At 40.2% G+C, this 24,324-nt stretch overlaps 1 protein-coding gene across 5 annotated transcripts in view; it reads left to right on the top strand.

The window, feature by feature from the left end:
* The first annotated feature begins 946 nt into the window (after positions 1-946).
* The window catches only part of TENM1 (teneurin transmembrane protein 1), a 1,288,567-nt gene continuing 1,265,189 nt past the window's right edge, over positions 947-24,324 (top strand). For 4 of the 5 annotated variants that reach the window (XM_077285119.1, XM_077285117.1, XM_077285116.1 and 1 more), the window contains exon 1: positions 947-1,413. The gene's annotated coding sequence lies outside the window, so the exon portion shown is untranslated. The remainder of the gene's footprint in view (positions 1,414-24,324) is intronic. The other variant, XM_077285118.1, reaches the window with a different exon arrangement.

Genomic DNA, 24,324 nt, shown 5'->3' with positions numbered 1-24,324 from the left:
CAAAGTGCCCAATGGAGGGAAAATAGTGAGCCTATAAACATTATTCTCTTTATATGTTATATCTTAGAGATAATAAACAATTGTCAAGGAACTAAAAAAAAAGAACATTTTTTTCTGGATACGTGCAAAGACTTAAGTGATATGAACAATACACTTTCTGCATGTGGAAAGGTTATCCTGCATCTTACATACCAGCGTTACAAAGCATAGACACACATGCTCTTCGCAGACTTCCAACTGAAGAGACCTCTAGAGTCAGAAAATACACGTTCAGCCTTTAATCTGCAGCTCTATGAAAGGCATATTCTTTTACCTCTGCCCTAATAAAACATTGCATCCTTTATCTGTATTTACAAACAGTTATCGCTCTCAGAACACCGGAGCCTTTTTCAGATCTTTCTAGAACTATACAAATTCCAAACCCTTCGATTTAATAGGACGTATTTTGCATAATAGAGTAATAATCGGCAACAATAATTTATTCCTAGAGACAAAGCCGTGTGCTGCACACTAACATGGGGCATGCATTCATAAGATACATGTGATAAATGAATCTTATTTACCCATTTTCTACTATGTTTATGTTTACTGAGAAATATTATTATCATTATTATTTTGCTTATAAACAATAGGATAATGTTTTTCTTTAATAACAACTTAATTGAATGCTTCTTCTTGCAAACAGAAAAGCAGATCAAATAATAGACCGAAAGCCCATTTTGTTGTTAGAGAAGACTTTTTGTTAAAGAGACAACAGCCTGTTTTATAGGTATGCTTGTTTAACCCCTTTCTTTCTCTCAGATGTCCACTTCCAAGGCTCCTCAGCTAAGGATGGAGGACATAAGCTTGTGCCCTGCCATGGAGAGCTGCAGTCAGCAGCAGCCTTTCTCTCCCTCTCTCCTCTCCTAGTTGTGTTCATGTGTCTGCACTCCTCCTCCTGTCTCCCAGATCAGCAGCAGCAGCAGCAGCAGAAGGGCTGGAGGATGGTGTCTGCACAGAGCACTGCCAGCTCCACACACAACTGACGGCTGCAGCCTAGAGACCTGCTCAGCCCATGGACAAGCCCACCCCTTGCTACTACAGTGGTACAGTCCTCTGGAGCTGTCTCTGCACCCTGGATGGTGAACGCCTGCTGCTGCTTGTAGCCCTGGATCCCTAAGATGAGGATAAAGGAGCCTTGGTTCGTATAGGAGATTATCACTTGCTGACCCACAGAACTGTCCCTGACACCGACACCTGCCTCCAGCTCTTCCCTGTGGCTGACTGATGGTCGTTCAAGGTGGATTTATCCCCTGCCTGATTGGCAAAGAAGCGGTCAGGCAAGGGCACCAGTGTTAGGCTATGGCAAGACCTGCCCAGGGCAAAGGAAAGCAGCCTGGGGGAGCGAGGCTGCCCAGAGTTACCACCCAGTAGGTAGGTGCCAAATCCCACACTGGTATGTGCCGCTACAGCAGAGGGAATGGAGGGGTTGTTTGTATGTGATTGTAGATACTTACCTGTATACACGTGAGGGGAGCAGGTCCTGTGACTCCTGCAGGAGGGATGAGGGCAGCACTTCATAAGCATGCTCCGTGCCCCTGCCGGGCGGGTGCTGGGGGCGCCGCTCCGTGTGACCGGGGGGCTAGTGTCAGCACTCTAACAAGTGGACAGCGCATTCTAGAACGGCACTCTGAAAACAACTCAGCGTGTGTGTGTGTGTGTGTGTGTGTGTGTGTGTTACAGAATGTGTGTGTATGTGTGTGTGTGTGTGTGTTACAGAATGTGTGTGTGTATGTGTTACAGAATGTGTGTGTGTATGTGTGTTACAGAATGTATGTGTGTATGTGTGTGTGTTACAGAATGTGTGTGTGTATGTGTGTGTGTGTTACAGAATGTGTGTGTGAGTGTGTGTGTGTGTGTGTGTGTTACAGAACGTGCATGTATGTGTGTGTACTACAGAATGTATGTGTGTGAGTTACAGAACGTGCGTGTATGTTTGTGTGTTACAGAATGTGTGTGTGTTACAGAATGTGTGTGTGTGTGTGTGTGTGTGTGTTACATAATGTGTGTGTATGTGTGTGTGTGTTACAGAATGTATGTGTGTATGTGTGTGTGTGTGTTACAGAATGTGTGTGTGTGTATGTGTGTGTGTTACAGAATGTGTGTGTGTATGTGTGTTACAGAATGTATGTGTGTATGTGTGTGTGTTACAGAATGTGTGTGCGTATGTGTGTTACAGAATGTGTGTGTGTGTGTATGTGTGTGTTACAGAATGTGTGTGTGTGTGTATGTGTGTGTGTGTTACATAATGTGTGTGTATGTGTGTGTGTGTTACAGAATGTATGTGTGTATGTGTGTGTGTGTGTTACAGAATGTGTGTGTGTATGTGTGTGTGTTACAGAATGTGTGTGTGTATGTGTGTTACAGAATGTATGTGTGTATGTGTGTGTGTTACAGAATGTGTGTGTGTATGTGTGTGTGTGTTACAGAATGTGTGTGTGAGTGTGTGTGTGTGTGTGTGTGTGTTACAGAACGTGCATGTATGTGTGTGTACTACAGAATGTATGTGTGTGAGTTACAGAACGTGCGTGTATGTTTGTGTGTTACAGAATGTGTGTATGTGTTACAGAATGTATGTGTGTGTGTGTTACAGAATGTGTGTGTTACAGAACGTATGTGTGTATCTGTGTGTTAGAGAATGTGTGTGTGTTACAGAATGTGTGTATGTGTTACAGAATGTATGTGTGTGTGTGTTACAGAATGTGTGTGTTACAGAACGTATGTGTGTATCTGTGTGTTAGAGAATGTGTGTGTGTTACAGAACGTATGTGTGTGTGTTTGTGTGTGTTACAGAATGTATGTGTGTCAGTTACAGAACGTGTGTGTCTTTTTGTGTGTATGTGTTACAGAATGTATGTGTGTGTGTTACAGAATGTGTGTGTTACAGAACGTATGTGTGTATCTGTGTGTTAGAGAATGTGTGTGTGTTACAGAACGTATGTGTGTGTGTTTGTGTGTGTTACAGAATGTATGTGTGTCAGTTACAGAACGTGTGTGTGTTTTTGTGTGTATGTGTTACAGAATGTATGTGTGTGTGTGTTACAGAATGTGTGTGTTACAGAACGTATGTGTGTGTTTGTGTTACAGAGTGTGTGTGTTACAGAAAATGTATATGATTTTCAACCTGCCATTCCCCACCCCACAATCTACCTTCTTTATCCCCCATAATATCAATAAAATCAATTGCTGATAAATAGATGAAATTCTAAGAGCTTTTGATTGATTTTGTATAACATTCTTCAGGAGTGCAAGAGTTAAATGTAACCCAAACTCTGGCACTCTCCGGCAGTAAAGGCTTCAGACAGACATTCTAATGATGAAAGGTGAGTAATCCTAGAAAGCTTCATAACCTTCAGATCACAGCCAATCAAAATGCCAGCTTCTATGCCATAAAAAGAGATATTGATAGAGCAAATGCAGCTGATAAAGGTGGGCACAAGTGCAGCAGCTGACAGTCCGCTTTCCTTATAGTCCTTCATTGGGCGAGACCAGATGTGACAATAATTAGTTTTTAACCCACCAATGCCTGGTAGGCAGTAATTTACTGCCATTGGCCAGCTCATAAAACCCATTAGTTTACTTAAATCTACACATTTCTCTGTGCCTCTGCTAATTGTCATCCATGGCATCTGTAAAATGACGCCATCAGTTCCCTAAAATGTGACTCACCCACAAAAGCTGCTCTTCCCCTCAATAGTTAATAGCAGATTGTACCCAGTGTTTAGTCAGAAAGTGAAAGGAAGCGCTGTCTGCATTTGGTACATAGGCACCGAGAGCTCACTGAGGCTAATGAGCCTTTTCTAAAAGGAATTACAGTAAATAATGTGCTGTGCACTTCCTCAGTGATACAACTGGAATATCTCATTCAATCCAATGATTATTTAAGTATAGTCTTCTTTGTGGTCGGGGTTTGTCTGCAAGAAATGCATTGTTTTTTCTTATGTGGTTAAGGAGTCTGTTCATTCCTTGGCAAGTCAATACACTGAGTACAGTATACTTAAGGCATACAATCCATATAGTTATTATTTTAGCAGTTTACATGTCATGTTTGCAAATTATTTCTTTCTCTCTTATGGTTAAGCTTTTAGCAGATGCCGGTATCACATATAATGGGGCTTATGTGTCTTTGCACACTTAATACAAACCTCCAGATGATTTATTAGACTACAGTAAAAGTCATCAATTTTATGTAAAATGTTAAAAATGTTTCTATCTATCAATCATCTATCTATCTATCTATCTATCTATCTATCTATCTATCTCATATCTATCGATCTATCTATTTATCTATCTAATATCTATCTATATATCTATCTCATATCTATCTATCTATCTCATATCTATCTATCTATCTATCTATCTATCTATCTATCTATCTATCTATCTATCTAATATCTATCTATATATCTATTTATCTATCTAATATCTATCTATATATCTATCTCATATCTATCTATCTCATATCTATCTATCTATCTATCTATCTATCTATCTATCTATCTATCTATCATATCTATTTATCTATCTATCTATTCATCTATATTTCTATCCATATCATATCTATTATCTATCATTTATCTATCTATCTTTAGCAATATATGATAGCTCGATATGAGACTGATAGATAGATAGATTAATAGATATATAGGTAGATAGACAGATGGATAGCTAGATAAATAGATGAATAGATAGATAGATAGATAGATAGATAGATAGATAGATAGACAGGTAGATGCATATCTATATAACTATATAGTTATACAGATATTTATAGAAATGTATATATATATATCAATATTTGCAATATATACATATTATATATCTGTCTATCTATCTCTCTATATATATGTAATCAGCTGTAAGACTGCTATAGCTGTTTTTAACTATTTTGCAACCTTTGAAGATCGCATTAGTTTCTGGAACTATTAAAAGTAATTGTAAAATTTCTATGTAACTAATACTAGTAATAAGAGAGCTCTGCTTAGTCAAAACTAGTTTAATCAATTTTGCAGTTAATAAAAAGGGGTTAATCTACAAAGAAGACATTTTTCTCGCAATTTGCTTCTTTCTTGCACTGGTTGCATACATTTTGGATGTAGTTATTGGGTCTGCAATGTGCAATCATCTCCATATGTTTCCCTTTAACTTCAGTTTTGTCATGAAGTTGGCCACTGACAGGATCTGGCATCTCGTATGTTATATCGTTTGCTTGTCGGAATATTGAGATTATCGTGTTATTAATGTTATCAATTTCAACAGCCGCGAATACAACTTTGAAATAGAAGAGCCGTGAATAATGTGCAAATACTTTCCATAACTTCGGAGTGCAAGGAGTGGGTAGCAGTGTCTCTGTGCATTAGAATTGTGACGTTGCTCTTCTTCATCATTCTGTATATGTAGCCATACACACATATAGCAGTGTAACTTTTGTGAAGCTTGAAAGATTTACCATAACTCATAGTTGTAACAGCATTTGTGCAGAAAAATACAAATCCTGTATCCTGGCAGCAGAATTATTATTGGGCTTACTGCACCTTTGTCTATAAATGTTGTTTTTCCGAGGTGGGATAGTTGGATCCATTAATGGAATATCATGCAATGCAGATTCTAATAGATCCATATTTAAGAAATGACCAAAGTAGTTGTTATGAGCACAACAGAAAGGCAGCAAGAAGGCTCAGACGAAGCAGTAGTCCTAGGGTCTCGGCATGTTGTCTTGCAGTGAGAATTGCAATGCTAAAATCCTTCACAGGAGCGTTGACACTGCAGCACTATAGCCTGCAGTGCAGATATAGTCCATGGAAACGCACAGAAGCAACAGTAAATAAGTGACAGACCACTGTGATACATTTCATCTCTCCTTGACTGGTCTCAGTTGCATAGGATTTGCTGCAGCACTGACTTGTGATTTGCTGCAAAAGTCTTGGTAGGAGGACAGTTAGGATGGATATAGTGGTCATACTGTGATATAACATATGGCAGAAAGTTAGAAACCATCGCAATAATAAGCCCTAGAGAACGGTCCCTGCCACCAATATTCCGCTTCCAGAAGAATTGTATCATATGAATCCATTGTTCGCGTACTGTAGGAGCAACAGGCGGTCACAGCTTTCTTAACAAAGAGGATGATTCACGGGCACTTTGTAACATCTAGAACATAACTATTAGTGATGACAGTAATTGTTGAAAGCCTTAAGAAACTAAATAAAATGGTTGTGTTGGATAGTTTGAGTTTCTCATTTACTTGATTCCATAAAGTAGCGTGATCATTTCGTAGATTCCCCCCCCCCCTATGGTAAAACCACGTATAAAGCATTTGATGACAACATATTCCAGTTTGCATTGTTGTGAGATACATATTTTTCATCTTTGTACGGGGCACATTTCGGCACACTTCTGCGCCTACCGAAATAGATTCCAATTTGTATAGTTTGAGAGATTGTTTCGGAATGTCAAAATAATCCACTCACCAAAGTATAAGTTTACAGCGCGGCAAAGTGAAAAGCAAACCCCCACACATGACAAGAGAAAAGCATTCATACTGCTTTTATCAAAGGGAAACGGCTTTTCTAAATATGTACTAGGTGCCAAATTGCTGTTTGTCGTAGGGCTGAGATCTAGGGTATACTTTCCAGGCATAGTCGAGCACGACGTCTGCATTGATGATGGAATAAAGTAAAGACTTTCAAAGGTTAATGGCTGATGCCAAAATAACATATTTATTTGAAGAAAAAAATATTCTACCTTTATCTTAATGGAGAACTATTATTCCTGCCTGAAGCAGACAATAGCACAGTGGAAAAGGGAAAGGCAATGCTGATGACTAGCTTATTGTGAAAGAATCTGGCATCTTCTAGTCACACATTTATTCCTATTTTCTTGCAAACCAGGTAACTTCCCTGCCATATTTACGTCTATATTTCTAAATGACCCATTAGATATATAACATTCATCCTTCCTAACCATCGTCATCACAATTCTGAAAACAGCACAAAATACAGGCTAAATATTCAAAGGGGACAATGAAACATCTATATATAATGTGCCGACTTCCCTAATTGTCATTGCTATCTCTACCCCTGCTCATCAGTCCTTGGTAATGCTCAATATACAATTATGTTTACAGGAAGAAGGGAGGGTCGGGTCTCATCCTCCATTTCTTCATTTCCTGTACTTTTTTGAGAAAATGCATGAAAATGTAAACTAGGAAGCACATAATCATTAATTGCTTGTCAGTATGGGCACCATTGGATTCTTGAAAGTTTTTGGATCATTTTTGATGTGCTTTTTTTTTTTGCTAAACACAAAAGTGGATATAAATGAAAGAATCTGATTGCACCTAATCTTTGTACTTCGTCTTTGATTTAGATTTTCTTCTGCTCTTTACATGAAAAACTGCATTTGTGATTCTAGCCTAATGCACATCACAATGTACAGTATTCATTTCCAGATTGATAATAATTTAAAAGGGAGCTTTACAGCTGTAGGTCAGAGAGCAAGGCGAGAACCTTGTCTCCACTGTTATTACTGTAAATGATTGAACTAGTTAATATAGAAAAAATATACAATGCACAGGACCATTGTCTCACAATACAAAAACATGCAGGCCATAAGTAATCACTATTGTTGGCGACAATGACTGGTGGGTGTAAGTGGAAGGTCGTCAGCCTCAGTGCTATTTAGTATAATCTATAGAGAACCAATTGGCTAGTCTACGTGTGGATGTGTCAAGACTAAGTGCTCACTTTACACTTATATGGGAAAGGCTAGGCAACAAAAAAAGCACAATAGGGTGTTATTCAGCTTAATGAGGTGATCAGAGGCCATTCCGCTCACCTGATGTTGTTGTGTAAGACATAACGTTGAAAAGGTTTCAAATAGGGGTACAGCTGTTGCAGCCCATTATATTGGTATAGCCAATGTAGTAATAGGAGTAGTTAGGAAATGGCAGGTGATCCGCACTGATGGTGTACATCCGATCAAGGAGTCAGAAACAAGCAAAGAAGTTGACAATGCGTTTTGTTCTCTACATGTTTTGAAGAATTACAGATCTTTGTGGTTCTCCTGGAGAAGAAGTTGTAATCCTTCAAAACGCATAGAAAATAAAGCGCACCGTTAGCATCTTCACTTGTTTTTGACGCCTTCTTGGTCAGATGTATATGAGCAGTGCGGATCATCCACTATCTCCTAAATGGTGCCTGCTAAAAATATCATACTCTTGTCGAAGGTACACCACAGCAGTGCAGCATGTAAAGGAACATTCTCTCAGAGAGTACAGCAAATCAGAGGATCACAGAGGTGCGGCACAGACATACAGCCGTCGAAAGGCTCTATAATATGGATCTAGACAATACTGCTCCATGTTGCAGTCACACCGAGAAGCCCATATGATAAAACCTTGTTCTTCTACGTGTCATATGTGGACATCACATGTAATGGTGAAATATAGGTGAAAGCTCAGATCAGTCTGATGTTCCGTTCAGCTCAGTTCAGTCTAATTGTCATTTACAGTTAAAATAATAGTGTAATTTATTCTAAATGTATTATAAAAGCATTTATATCCATATTTATTAATGTTCTCCAAATCTGTAGTCTTATTTGCTGACAAATCATTTGGATGTCTATACATCTTTGATGACTAGAAGTATTTTCATATATGATAACCCTCCTCCATGCCTTCCTGAAAGCAAAGGATGAATTTTAGCAATGCAGATTGTATAAGAGATACAGTCTCTAATCTATAACCTTTTCTTAAGAGGTTGGTCCACAGGATAAGTGACAAATGTAGGATCACAGGATGCCTAACTGTTCGGTTAATGAGATTGTTGGTCATAAAGTCCCCTTTGGAAATGGAGTGATAGCGCACATGCATGATTGCTTTATTCACTTTTATGGGTCTATCACAGCGGTAGTGTGCATGCGCTCCCATGGACTGTGAGCAAAGCGGTTGTTAGTCATGCACTCTCTGTCTACTTCTTGTAATCGGTGGTGGTCCAGGGGTCAGACCACCAGTCATATATTCATAACATATCTTGTGAAGAGGTGATAAATGGTGTTTAGACAATCAACTCTTAATTGTTCTGCAGAACGCAATGGTACAATTATGGTGCCATTAGATCTGATTTCATCAATGGATGATATATGGCAAGGTGCACAACCAGCGGCCCAGGGATCACATGCAGCACAAAATGCCATTCTGTAAACCCCCTAAACATCTGGTCACAGACTTGCTTACTTATGTGTTGCTGCATAAATGTCGTTTCTAAATTAGTGAGAAAATATTTAGTCCGTGTTCCTTTTGTGTCTGTTTGGAAGTTACAACCTGCCTTTTTACATTTTTGATATTTATTAGGGGAATGAGTTATCTTGGCTCTTATTTGGCCTTAAAGAAAAGTGTATATGAGTTACAGGTGGATATCCATGTACTGTATGTGGCTCCTTGCATTTTAGTTTATGGCAATTGAGTTTATAATCCATCGCCACATGTTCCCATGGCCTTCTCTTCTCTGGAGTGCAAACTAAGTGAAAAGGAAACTCAAATTCTTCCAAAAGTTGCTGGCTCCACTTTTAGGACTTTTAACTCTAACACATTAGTGGCATATACTTTTGCTATGCCATAAATGTCTCAGATGGTAATAACTATTTCAGTTTTATTGCACGTCTAGGAGTGATTTAATATGACAATATGGCTCCCAGACCAGAAAAAATTGTGCATCCCTGATATACAGCCACTATGACTAGGACCTATGTAAAATCTGAGCAGCTATCCAAAAACATAATTTGGCTTCCAGAGCCAAAAGAGGATGATATTCAGATGGCCATCCTCAGAGGAAATAAGACCCAGGTGTCGTTTATGGAATATTTTCCAGTAACTTACATGCATGTTAAAAGCTGCCAAAAACGACCATTTTCACGGATCATAGCAATGAGTATAAAAGGTCAAACGGAGCTAATAAGAGATAATTAAGGTCAGACATGTACATCTAGTCACTAATCTACTCCTGGGCACATAAAATAAAAACCTGGTATATTTGCCAGTACCAGTTATTTTGCAGCCACCAGTTAAATTCTGGCATTATTAAAACACTTCTACTTCAGAAAAGTGAAAGTCTAATTATTTCTCTAGAGATGAAAAGAGAGAAATGATTTCTAGTTTGGTAAATGTGAGCTTGTGAGGTTCTAATTAATATGCCAATGGTCTATGTACACTTCACTTAATTTGATTCAGCAAAAAAAAGTACTTCAATTTGCATAATATAACAGATAAGTTCAGATACTTTTTAGCATGTAGACCAATAAACAGCAACTTCAGCAACATGACAGGGAAGAGATAATTAACTGTCACATGCTGTATAGTGATCCATTCTGCTCATGCTGCTAACAGATGTGGCCCTCAAATTAAGTTTGGATTGAAGATTTTAATCAACTGGAGTTTTGAAACGTGAGAAGCATCTTCTTCTTAGAAAAGTCATGTGATGGCCAGAAAGTGCCAAGTGTTGTCTGTGCCATGCACTAAAATGGTAGACTTTCAGTTGCTACAAGTCATCGTTACTTTGCCCTATCTTTAGTAGACAAATCTCACATATTATAAGTGTGGCCTTGCATGTATACTACAAGATAATTTGTAAATTATACAGCCAGGTTTGCTTAAGGTGATTCTGCCAGCACAAAATGGCAATTCAAACCAAGTACAGGCGCGGTTCATCATGGCGGGGCCAATCATTTATTTAAACCTTCCCACCTGCTTGTTGTTCCTCTACCTCCACTGGCCTCTTCTTTGATTGACTGATCTGGCTTCATAGAGCAAGAGAAGGGAGAAGATAGGTGGTAACCAAACAGGTGGGAAGGTGTAAATAAATGATTGGTCCTGCCATGAAGCACCGAGCGCCAGTACTTGGTTTGAACATTCATTCTGTGGTGACAAAGTCCTTTCAAACCTGTAGAGAATAGGTTGTAACTTCTTGACCAGTGGAGGTCCAACCATTCGGGCCCAACATGATCAGAAAATTAGGAAACTTTCATCGAAGAATGGAGCAACTTGACAGCCAGTCCATTCATCCCCTATGGGGCTGCTAAGTGCTATGCTTTTTCTGGCATGACTATAGAAAATGGTTGTAGAAGCAGTCGCGTATTTGACCAATCATTCCATTTTGTATTGGGGATAAACGTTCCCCATCATAGATAAAAATTTCATGATCTGCTGTGGAACCGTCATCGATCTAGGTGTTACCTAGAGATAAGTGATAACTTGTTTCACTGGACAACCCCTTTGCTATCACATTAATATTCTTTTCCACAATTATGATTGTAATATAATGAAACTCTATGTAACTTTTTATTATACTATAAGTATCAATTTTTAAAAGATCTGTGTTTTTCTGAAGCAAACGGAGGCTTTCTTAATCACAGAAGTTTGCCATGATTCTTCTCATGGTCCAAGTCAGTCTCTACTTCTTATGTGCCACATATGATACTAGTAACTTCTTATCTGGTATTTGGTCTTTTATGCTTTCTTAGGCAAAACATCCCAGGTGCAATTGCCACCTTATTGAAAGAGGGTATCTGGTTTATCCGCATCTGAGATGAGCAGTGCCGGTGAGATTATGACCCCCAATGTCTATCGAGACACTACGTAATCAGAAAGTATCATGCACATATTCTATTTTGAACAGCATGGTGGCTCAGTAATTAGCATTGTTGCAAAAGGGTGTTTGGTTAAAATCTCACCAAGAACAACATCTGGAAGGAGTTTGTATGTTGTTCCCATGTTGGCGTGGGTTTCCTCTGGGTTCTCCGGCTTGCTCCCACACTCCACAGACATACTTATAAGGAATTTATATTGTGAATTCAAATGGGGACAGTAATGATAATGTCTATAGAACACTGTGAAATATTATGGCTCTATATAAGCAAAGCGTAATAACTAACTTTATTTCTTGTTGACCGTGAACTTGTCTTTTCAAGTGTGTAGGGTCATAATGTTATCGGAACCAAGCACCTTTGAAGCTGAATAACCCCTTTAACTATATTGCAGAAGTTGTAAAACGTCAACCACATTTTCCAAAGTTTTAAAGAATCCTGTATATTCCTTTTGTATATATACATTCCGTGATACATTACATCAAGAATCAACAAATGGGTTATCTTAAAGGTCCACTCTAGGAAGAACTGATACATTATTTTAGGCCTAAAGCAAGCCTTGAGGGGGTAGTATATGTCACAGCGAGTCTCTCTTTGATGTTCTTTGAATCTTCATGTTCTGAATGTGCATAACACAATATATTAGTTTTGCCTGGAGAGTTATTTTAACTTTAAAATCCAAAGTTTAAGATATTCTGGAAACTCATAAGATCAGTAGCACTGGGTTAAGCAAAGAAAACCAATTTTGAGATTATAAGATTAAAAGTGTTAATTACATAATTACCATGTTTCATACTTTTGAAATAATCTGGCATTAATTCTGTTAATGCAGAATTCACAGACACTGAAGCAGAGTTATCAAATGTATTTATGACTCTGCATTGCCCATAGCAACCAAACAATGTGTAGTTTTTATTTTACCAGAAAAGTTAAAAAATATAAGCTGACCACTGGTTGCTACAGGCAACAAAAACAGTAAAACTAGTTTCTTTAGACAGTTTTGATAAATGGGGTTAAACAAGGGCACCAACCAGTAAGCATCAATGAAACTATAGATGCAGTGGACAGCTAAGAAAATAAAAATAAAGTAAATGAAAGACACAAGATGAGGATTTGGTCATGCACCATGTCAATACTGAGTACAACAAAAAGATACAAGGTAATTATACTGCATCAGCAAGGTATCTCCCAGTCAAAGATTTCAAAGCATACTGATGTTTCATGATGTGCTGTCAAAGCTATTTTGAAGAAGCACCAAGAAATGGGCAACGCTGAGGACTCTAAACATAGTGGTTGGGCAAGGAAATAGTGCAGCAGACGAAAGCTACATTGTGCTTACTAACCTTTATAATTGGAAGCTTTCCAGCAGTGCCATCAACTCAGAATTGGCAGCAACAACTGAAACCTGCTACACTCATCTACTGTGCTGATTTGTCTTACTAGGAATGGTCTTCTTGAAATAATATTGTCCAAAATAGGCATTCCTTGCAATATGGAAAAAAAGCATAAGGAGCTCAACCATGCACAAAAACAGGAAAAGAGGCACAGAAAATGGCAGCTTTGGACTGATGAGTCAAAATTTGAAATATTTGGATGTAATAGAAGGCTGTTTGTTGTGAAAGGCTTGAAAAGCAGTGGAATCATGAGTGTTTGCAGGCAACAGTAAAGCATGGAGGAGGCTCATTGCAAGTTTGAGGCAGCATTTCTGAAAATGGAAGTGATTTGTTCAGGTTTAATTGTGTCCTCAGTGTTAAGCAGTAGTGGCAGATATTTATCCATCATACAATACCATCAATAAGGTGTTTGTTTTGACTCCAATGTTATTCTGTAACAGGACAATTAACCCTAAACATGTAGTCAATGTGCAGAAGTACTATAATCAGTGTAAAGGAGTACAAGAAGTTCTGGAAGTGATGATAAGGCCATCACAGAGCCCTGATCTCAATATTTTTGAGTATGTCTCAAGTTATATGAATAGACAGAAGGATTTGGACATCCACAGAAGATCTGTGGTTAGGTCTCCAAGATGTTTGGAACAACTGCATTGTTCATTCAAAACTGTACTTGGAAGAATTGATGTTGTTTTGAAGGAAAATTGTGGTCACACCAAATATTGATTTGATTTAGATTTTTCTTTTGTTCATTCACTTTGTATGATGTAACTGATAAAGAAAAATAAGCTAGAAACACTTCTATTTTTTTAAAACATTCTCACTTTGCAGCATTTTTTGCACAACTGCCTAAAATTTTTGCACAGTGTTGTATATATAAATTTCCATTGAGAATCATAGTGCGGTGAAGGTAACGTTAATGGTATCTTGATTTGCCATCACACAGAGTTAATTTCCCTGCTTGCAGTTGCTTCAAGCTTTATTTCACCTTCATCAAAGAGACTCACGTCTACTCTATAGCATGCAGTTAATAAAATATAGATAAGAATATTACAGCTGTAGATTTCTGACTTCTCAGTGATCTGCGCTTCAAAGAAAAATCAGGAGGAAAAATCCCCTTCGTAAACAAAGTCAGCCTGTTTTCCTATGTGTATTGGATCACATTGATTACCTATGCATTCACTGGTCTACTTGATTACCTGTCAGTCATCTGAAGCAAGGATTTCTAATCCTTTATCTCTTACCACAGAGAGCTTCCAATATTATATGGAGAGGTGGTCTTGTGCTTCCCCAAAGCTTCCTTTACAACTATGTTATTAGCTCCAACTGTAAATGTCAGCTACGTCCATTGATTATAAAGCTCGTGACTGGGAGATCAATGTAATGTTTATTAACCCTTCTTCAGAAATGTGTGCCACTAATGCACATGCATTATGTTAAATGAATGCAGATACAAATGTAGTTGTTGAAAACTATACAATGTGTACATTTTTTTAGTTTGGTGCTTATGATTGACAGATGAATGATGACAGATGTCAATGGTATCAATATGTCTTTATTGTCTATTATTTAAAGAAGCACTCCTCCAATCAAAGTTTTTATCCACTTAATATATTGTAGTCATCATATGATATGGTGCTGTGTATTTACAATTGCTCACTTTGCCTTTCTGCCCAGTTAATTCTTCTCTTTTCTCTGCTCTATGTACAAACATGAAGTCTCTTGTCCCTGCATGAGTCATTCCCCTCTTCAACCTCAGACCCAGCTGCTCCGCTCCTTCCCCCTTTGCCTTAGACTTTTGCAATGGTGACTCATGACTTGTGCAGAGAAAATTGACCTCCTGTTCCTGCATAGACCTTACACTGTGTTCCAAATTATTATGCACAAAGAGTTCAGGAGTGATGATGTTAGAATTTTTTGTTTGTCATTTAAACTCATTGATGGTGATGTGTGTCAGGGCTCTTTATATCACTGAAAGCAATTGCAGATACCTGTGCAAATTAGTTTGGCAGGTGAGTCCAAATAAAGGCAAGACTACTTAAGAAGGCTGTTCCACATTATTAAGCAGCCTACATTTTTTGCCAAAATGGGAAAGAAAAAGGATGTGTCTGCTGCTGAGAAGCAACAAATTGTGGAGTATTTAGGTCAAGGCATGACTACAATCAACATTGCCAAGACACTTCATCGTGATCATCGCACAATCAAGAAGTATGTAGCTGATTCCCAGCACACACGTGTGCGTGCTGATAAGGAAAAATTGAGGACTCTTTCCAACAGGCAATTTAGTAAGGTTAAAAGAGCAGCTGCAAAAATGCCTTGTCATAGCAGCAGACAAGTTTTTGAAGCTGCTGGTGCCTCCAACGTCCCCAGAACAACAAGATGCAGGGTCCTTCAGAGGTTTGCAGCTGTGCGTAAGCCATCCTGTCGACCACCTCTATCCACTGCACACAAGCAGAAATGGCTCCAGTGGGCCAAAAATGAAGACTGACTTCAAAACTGTTTTGTTCACCGATGAGTGCCGTGCAACGCTCGATGGTCCAGATGGATGGAGTGGAGGATGGGTGGTTGATGGACACCCCATGAAAACACGGCTAAGGCGCCAACAAGGAGGAGGTGGAGTAATGTTTTGGGCTGGAATCATGGGGAGAGAGATTGTCAGCCCCTTTATGATCCCTGAAGGGGTAAAGATGAACTCCATAATCTATGTGGAGTTTCTAAAACAACACTTCCTGCCATGGTTCAAGAGGAAGAACCGTGCTTTCCGCAGCAAGATCATTTTCATGCATGATAATGCACCGTCTCATGCTGCAAAAAACACATCTGCATCTCTGGCTGCTATGGGCATAAAAGACAGATTTATATAATTTAATCTCCAAAGTATTCTGCTAAATAGTCCTCATAGCATGTAACTGATGAGCATTAGAGGGAATCTGACAGCAGGTTTTTGCTATTTAATGAAAGGGCAGAATGAGGTAGGGGCGGAGACACTGATTTCAGCAATGTGTCACTTATTAGGCTGTGTTTTGTTGTTTCAATACAATAAGTGTTTTGTCAGCAGGAGATTATCCTTTCAGGACTGCAACTCACATGCATCTTGGCTCAGCGCTGCCCCCACCACTTATCAGTTTGTTATCTATAGAAAATGTACATACAGTGCCTGGTGTGGGCGGAATTAGCTTTCTAAGCTCTGCTTCATGCTAGGTCTAAAAACTCTGATTGTGTCACAACTGCTGCACCCAGTAAACTAAATGATACATAGTTGGATTCAGGGTCTTTTTTCCTACATGACCCTAGTCATCTTTACCCAAAATCTGCAGTTTTACTTGATGTCTTTTAAGGATTTGAATTAGTACAAACACAGATTGTCAGAAAATACAGTTTTTTATTCATTAGAATAATCTTTACCAGCAATCCATTTTCTTTACTGTTGGTTAGCTCTACTCTATTTTGATATGTTTATGTTTAGTTACTCTTATTATTGATGAGCGAGTGTGCGCCGCACTGCTTGATACTCCATCAGTCATCGGGGGCTCGGTCAAGTAACAAATAGTGTTGAGCATCACATGATGATCAAGTGTTCGGATCCCCGGTTCGAGTACGAGCACTTGAGCATTTCACTACTCAATCAATACGAACTCTTGGTCATGTAGTCTATGAGGCAACCAAGGTAGTTTAAAGTCATATTATATTCTCAGGCTGCAGCTCTCTTCTCCAAGCTTTGTGCTGCAGTCCAGTCTGTGGTAACAATGAATGTCATCCATCAAATACAAGTCTACAATTGCTTGAAAATTTAAAGGGATTTTCAGGGGCTGAACAAAAATTTTAACAGCATTAAATGGTATAAAATATTTAACATTAAAATATATTGTGTAAATCCAGTGATGGTCTTTGCCAGCATTTTTGACTAGTTTGCTGTGGAAAACATGTGCCAAACATGTGATAACTGATGTCCACGGTCCTGTGTGATACATATGGTAATCACCACTAATGCCAATGTTTGGCTGGGTTGGTTTCAAAGATTTATGGCACATGATTGTTGTGGCAAAGTATACAGTGAGCAGTGGCAACCCTGGCACCACAGTGCTGACCCATCAGGGAAGTATTATTTTTTTATTTTGTGTCATTCTTATTCTCATGATTGTCATGTATGTGCACTTTTACACTTTAAATCATAAGGGCTGAGTGTAACCTTTGCTATAAATAATATTTTATCTTTTTTCATCATGAGTAAGGCCGGGTTCACACAAGTATGTACAAAAGTATTACGTTTTTTCCTGGAGGAATTGTATTGTGCTTTTATTTTACCTGCAGAAGGATATAAGCTGTATCCAAAATGCTTTGTATCTTCTTCAATCAATTAGTAAAAAAACCCTCAAAATATCAACTTAGGATGTGAGTCCTGGGAAGCATTGCCATTCATGGGCTGGATGTGTTCCTTTTGATTTACTTGTCTTGTGTGAGCCTGTGGTTGGCTTTTTCACTTGGTCAGCCAGATGGAAGCTGCAAGTCCTGTCCATTGAAAAGTATCTCAGAGGAATTTTTTGAGGATATGTAAGGGACACAAGGAGGTGTTCGTAAATATTACTTGTAATGTCTTTGTAGGTGTCCATGTTGTGCATTACCCTGGTATGTAAATGTACTGTTATGTAGATAGGGGAAGTGTACTTCCCTAGTTTGTTCACTAGGTTTCTTAACATAGTTTCTTACCATAGTTATTAAGGTTGAAAGAAAACTTTAAGTCCATCTTGTTTAACCCATATCCTAATCTAACATGCCCTAACATGTAAGACCCTGTAAGATGCACCAATTCCGGCACTTAGTCTCTCTCTTCCCACTACCCTGTAGCAGTGGCATATGGGGTAATAGGGGGTTAATGTCACCTTTGATTGTTAGGTGACATTAAACCCAGTTAGAAATGGAGAAACATCAATAAGACACCTATTCATCACTAATCCTATAGTAGTGAAAGAGTTAAATAAACACACAGCCAGAATAAAGTATTTTAATATTCTTAATTTCACCATACTTACAACCACGCCTAATTCCCCAATGCCATCGATCACCTACAAAAATTAAAAAATAATAAATCAACACAAATATTCCCTGGTCTGACACAATCCCTTTAATAACATGTGTCTCACGATGATCTCCCCTATAGAGCTGTCACATAAGGAGATGTGACCACTCTATAGGCCTCCAGTGACACACTGACAGGAGACAATGGCTCCTGCAGTGTTATCACTGAGGGTTCAATGGCCTCTCACTTTACGGCACTGCTGTGTGAGAATTTTCCCACGGAGATGGGCCACAAGTGACAGTATGAACTATACTGTACTCACAGCGGTGGAGGCATACAGGTTTCTTACCTGTGCGGAATGATACCTGCCGTCATTGTATAGCTGGAGCCCCTGGAGAACGGTCGCATCTGCCGATCTGACAGCTCTCCAAGTGAGATCATCATGGGACACTCGTATTACATGGATTACTGCAAATCAGGGAGTATACTGTTGGTTTATTAGTTTATTTTTTTACAGGGGATTAGCTGTATGGTGAGTATGTACTGTATTTTGTATGTTGTATGTACTGTATGTGTATATATATATATTTTTTTTACACTTGAACACAGCAGCCGGATGATGGGACTACTACTGTCCCATTATCCGGCTACCTGTCACTGCAGCAGGCATAGCTGGATGGGACTAGTAGTCCTGTCAGATGATGCCTGCCTACACACAGACTCGCATGCACACACATACAGACCAGCACATACACACACATTCCCGGACACCCATGCACACACACAGATACACACAGCCCATCACACACACACACACACACACACACACACACACACACATATAGCCCCACACAGCCCTGCATACCCACACACACACACAGATACACACAGATCCGCACATCCCCGCAGACCCCCGCACAGCCCAGCAGACACACAAACACCCCCATACAGCCCCGCACATCTTCTCAGCTCACACACAGTCTCCGCCCACACACAGTCTACATCAACATTCTGCCTACACACTCTTCCCCCTCCCGATCTGCAGCGTTTCTCACAGACACATCCACAGCAAATCTGCAGATCTTTTTTAAACCTGCGGGTTTTTATTGATTGGCTTGACACAATGGAAGTCAATGGGTGCAGAAACGCTGCAATCTGCAAAAAGAATTGACATGCTGTGCAAAAAAAAAGATTTGATTCCGCGCATTTTTTTCCGCAGCACGTGCACAACAAATGTCAATTTCACATTGACTAACATTGCTTGTGCACTACATTGTGGATTTGATGGAATTCCGCGAGTTCAAAAACACTGTGGAAATGCATCAAAATCCACAACGTGTGCACAAAGCCTTAGGGTTCAGAACAGCTGAGAATTTGGATCAGTTGGGCGGGAGTGCCCAGTCAGGGCAGTCAGCTCTGCAGAAGTCCAAAATCCAGTCAGGCAGCATCAGGGCCAGGAAGGCCACGAGAGAGAAGAAGCATTGAAAGAGTTACTGACAGCACAGTATAAGTGGACTGTGGCTGACAGGGAGGAAAGAACTAAGCAGTATGGACAGGTCACTCAGAATGTGGCGGCTTGCTATGTGGATGGATGTACTCGGGACCACAGCAAAATGGTTTAGAGGAATCCCTACTAAAGTAAGACTGGGCACAGAGGACCGATAGGCACGGTCCATTCTGGAAGCAAGCTTACTAAAGATGAAGGAAAGAGGAGAAGCTGTGTAAAGCGAAGCCAGATATAAATGCTGACAAGGTCCGAGAGGAGACAGGGACAGCAAGGAAAATGTTTAATGTAAAGCCCGCTGTAAATGCTAAAGAGAACCGTTATGGGCCGGTCTTTAGTAAAGTTCATTGTTCAAGAGTTCAATGGGACTGTGACTCTGTTTATTCTACTTCGGCTGAGGAGAATGTGCAGTGCATTACAGGAAGCCCCTGAAGTAAAGGAGCAGCAGGTATGCTGACTGAAAGTCATGGAGTGTATGCGAGGGGAGGCCAGGGTGTGATGGATCAGAAGTCCTTACAGATACACCATCTAAAGCCATCTCAGTCTTCCACCATGTGAGTGCATGAAGTTGTGCATCCACCAAGACTATTATATATTGTGTTTACGTACTTAGGGCACCGCATTTTGTCTTATCTTCTCTTCCAAACAGTGTTTTTTTATGTTTATTCAATTTTTTATATTTGTAATGGATGAGTGGAAAACACACGACCTATGAATAGTAACCCGTATTTGATTCGCTTCATTGACTTCTAATTGATGAGTCTCATTCAAAATGCAGATTAAAGTAGCGCAGTGATATTTTTACACGCAGATAAATGGTCCTTTTGTAACAACGTTCATGTGATATACCACATTGACTTGCATTGGTGCTTGTGCTGTCTGTGTGGTATTAGTTTTGCATACGGACAATACACAGATGTTAACCCCTTCCTGACATCCGACGTACTATCCCGTCGAGGTGGGGTGGGCCCGTATGACCGCCGACGGGATAGTACGTCATAGCCGATCGTCCGCGCTCACGGGGGGAGCGCGGCCGATCGCGGCCGGGTGTCGGCTGCATATCGCAGCTGACATCCGGCACTATGTGCCAGGAGCGGTCACGGACCGCTCCCGGCACATTAACCCCCGGCACACCGCGATCAAACATGATCGCGATGTGCCGGCGGTGCAGGGAAGCATCGCGCAGGGAGGGGGCTCCCTGCGGGCTTCCCTGAGCCCCCCGCAGCAACGCGATGTGATCGCGTTGCTGCGAGGGTCTTACCTCCCTCCCTGCCTGCTCCAGACCCGGATCCAAGATGGCCGCGGATCCGGGTCCTGCAGGGAGGGAGGTGGCTTCACAGACGCCTGCTCAGAGCAGGCACTGTGAAGCAGCCTGTACTTCTCGCAGATCGGTGATCTGTCAGAGTGCTATGCAAACTGGCAGATCACCAATCTGTATTGTCCCCCCCTGGGGCAAAGTAAAAAAGTAAAAAAAAAAATTTCCAAATGTGTAAAAAAAAATAAAAAAAAATATTCCAAAATAATGAAAAAAAAAAAATATATATTATTCCCATAAATACATTTCTTTATCTAAATAAAAAAAAAAACAATAAAAGTACACATATTTAGTATCGCCGCGTCCGTAACGACCCCACCTATAAAACTGCCCCACTAGTTAACCCCTTCAGTAAACACCGTAAGAAAAAAAAAAAAAAAACGAGGCAAAAAACAACGCTTTATTACCATACCGCCGAACAAAAAGTGGAATAACACGCGATCAAAAAGACTGATATAAATATCCATGGTACCGCTGAAAATGTCATCTTGTCCCGCAAAAAACAAGCCGCCATACAGCATCATCAGCAAAAAAATAAAAAAGTTATAGTCCTGAGAATAAAGCGATACCAAAATAATTATTTTTTCTATAAAATAGTTTTTATCGTATAAAAGCGCCAAAACATAAAAAAATGATATAAATGAGATATCGCTGTAATCGTACTGACCCGAAGAATAAAACTGCTTTATCAATTTTACCAAACGCGGAACGGTATAAACGCCTCTCCCAAAAGAAATTCAGGAATTGCTGGTTTTTGGTCATTCTGCCTCACAAAAATCGGAATAAAAAGCGATCAAAAACGGTCACGTGTCCGAAAATGTTACCAATAAAAACGTCAACTCGTCCCGCAAAAAACAAGACCTCACATGACTCTGTGGAGCAAAATGTGGAAAAATTATAGCTCTCAAAATGTGGAGACGCAAAAACTTTTTTGCTATAAAAAGCGTCGCTGGTTTCACACTTGCGTTTTTGTCTGCAGCGTTTTTTGCACAAAAAAACGCATGCGTTTTTTCCCTATATTTAACATTGAAAACGCATGCGTTTTTTTGTAGACGTTTGGTCGCGTTTTCAAACGCATGCGGTTTTTTTCTGCATGCGTTAATTTTCAGAAATACAACCTGCAGTATTTTCTTGGTGTTTTTAAGCACATGCGTTTGTTTGCGTTAAAAACGCATGCATTTTTATCGAAAAAAAACAGAAAACACACTGAAAAGCCACCCACCACCATCAAGGTGATAAAGGGATCCAAACCCTAACCCTAACTCTACCCCTAACCTCACCCCTAACCGTTTAATGAACATTTTCTGACAGTCATAGTGCCACGTATTTCAGTGCCACGTATTTCAGTGCCACGTATTTCAGTGCCACGTATTTCAGTGCCATGTATTTCAGGGCAACGTATCACGTATTTCAGTGCCACGTGTTTCAGTGCCACGTATTGCAGTGCCACGTATCACGTATTTCAGTGCCACATATTTTAGTACCACGTATTTCAGTTGCACGTGTTTCAGTGCCACGTATTTCAGTGCCACGTATTTCAGTGCCACGTATTTCAGTGCCACGTATTTCAGTGCCACGTATCACGTATTTCAGTGCCACGTGTTTCAGTGCCACGTATTTAAGTGCCACGTATCACATATTTCAGTGCCACGTATTTAAGTGCCACGTATTTCAGTGCCATGTATTTCAGTGCCACGTATTTCAGTGCCACGTATCACGTATTTCAGTGCCACGTATCACGTATTTCAGTGCCACGTGTTTCAGTGCCACGTATTTAAGTGCCACGTATCACATATTTCAGTGCCACGTATTTAAGTGCCACGTATTTCAGTGCCACGTATTTCAGTGCCACGTATTTCAGTGCCACATATCACGTATTTCAGTGCCACGTATCACGTATTTCAGTGCCACATATTTTAGTACCACGTATTTCAGTTGCACGTGTTTCAGTGCCACGTATTTCAGTGCCACGTATTTCAGTGCCACGTATTTCAGTGCCACGTATTTCAGTGCCACGTATCACGTATTTCAGTGCCACGTGTTTCAGTGCCACGTATTTAAGTGCCACGTATCACATATTTCAGTGCCACGTATTTAAGTGCCACGTATTTAAGTGCCACGTATTTAAGTGCCACGTATTTAAGTGCCACGTATTTCAGTGCCACGTATTTCAGTGCCACGTATTTCAGTGCCACGTATTTCAGTGCCACGTATCACATATTTAAGTGCCACGTATTTAAGTGCCACGTATTTAAGTGCCACGTATTTCAGTGCCACGTATTTCAGTGCCACGTATTTCAGTGCCACGTATCACGTATTTCAGTGCCACGTGTTTCAGTGCCACGTATTTAAGTGCCACGTATCACATATTTAAGTGCCACGTATTTCAGTGCCACGTATTTCAGTGCCACGTATTTCAGTGCCACGTATTTCAGTGCCACGTATCACGTATTTCAGTGCCACGTGTTTCAGTGCCACGTATTTAAGTGCCACGTATCACATATTTAAGTGCCACGTATTTCAGTGCCACGTATTTCAGTGCCACGTATTTCAGTGCCACGTATTTCAGTGCCACGTATTTCAGTCACGTTTAGGGTTAGGGTTAGGGGTAGGGTTAGGGTTAGGGCTAGGGTTGGAGGTAAAGTTAGGGTTGGGGCTAAAGTTAGGGTTGGGGCTAAAGTTAGGGTTGGGGCTAAAGTTAGGGTTAGGGTTTGGATTACATTTACGTTTGGATTAGGGTTGGGATTAGAATTATGGGTGTGTCAGGGCTAGGGGTGTGGTTAGGGTTACCGTTGGGATTAGGGTTAGGGGTGTGTTTGGGTTAGGGTTTCAGGTAGAATTGGGGAGTTTCCACTGTCCAGGCACATCAGGGGCTCTCCAAGCGCGACATGGCGTCCAATCTCAATTCCAGCCAATTCTGCGTTGAAAAAGTAAAACAGTGCTCCTTCCCTTCCGAGCTCTCCCGTGCGCCCAAAAAGGGGTTTACCCCAACATATGTGTTATCAGCGTACTCGGGACAAATTGAACAACAACTTCTGGGGTCCAAGCTCTCTTGTTATCCTTAGGAAAATAAAAATTTGGGGGGCTAAAAATCATTTTTGTGGGAAAAAAAAGATGTTTTATTTTCACGGCTCTGCGTTATAAACTGTAGTGAAACACTTCGGGGTTCAAAGTTCTCACAACACATCTAGATAAGTTCCTTGGGAGGTCTAGTTTCCAATATGGGGTCACTTGTGGGGGTTTTGCACTGTTTGGGTACATCAGGGGCTCTGCAAATGCAACATGACGCCTGCAGACCAATCCATTTAAGGCTGCATTCCAAATGGCGCTCCTTCCCTTCCGAGCTCTGTCATGCACCCAAACAGTGGTTCCCCCCCACATATGGGGTATCAGCGTACTCAGGACAAATTGGACAACA

This window comes from Ranitomeya variabilis, chromosome 2 (assembly GCF_051348905.1).
Source record: "Ranitomeya variabilis isolate aRanVar5 chromosome 2, aRanVar5.hap1, whole genome shotgun sequence".
In the NCBI taxonomy this organism is placed as follows: domain Eukaryota; kingdom Metazoa; phylum Chordata; class Amphibia; order Anura; family Dendrobatidae; genus Ranitomeya; species Ranitomeya variabilis.
Note: the sequence above shows the minus strand (reverse complement) of the source record. Positions and strands in the feature narration are given on the sequence as shown.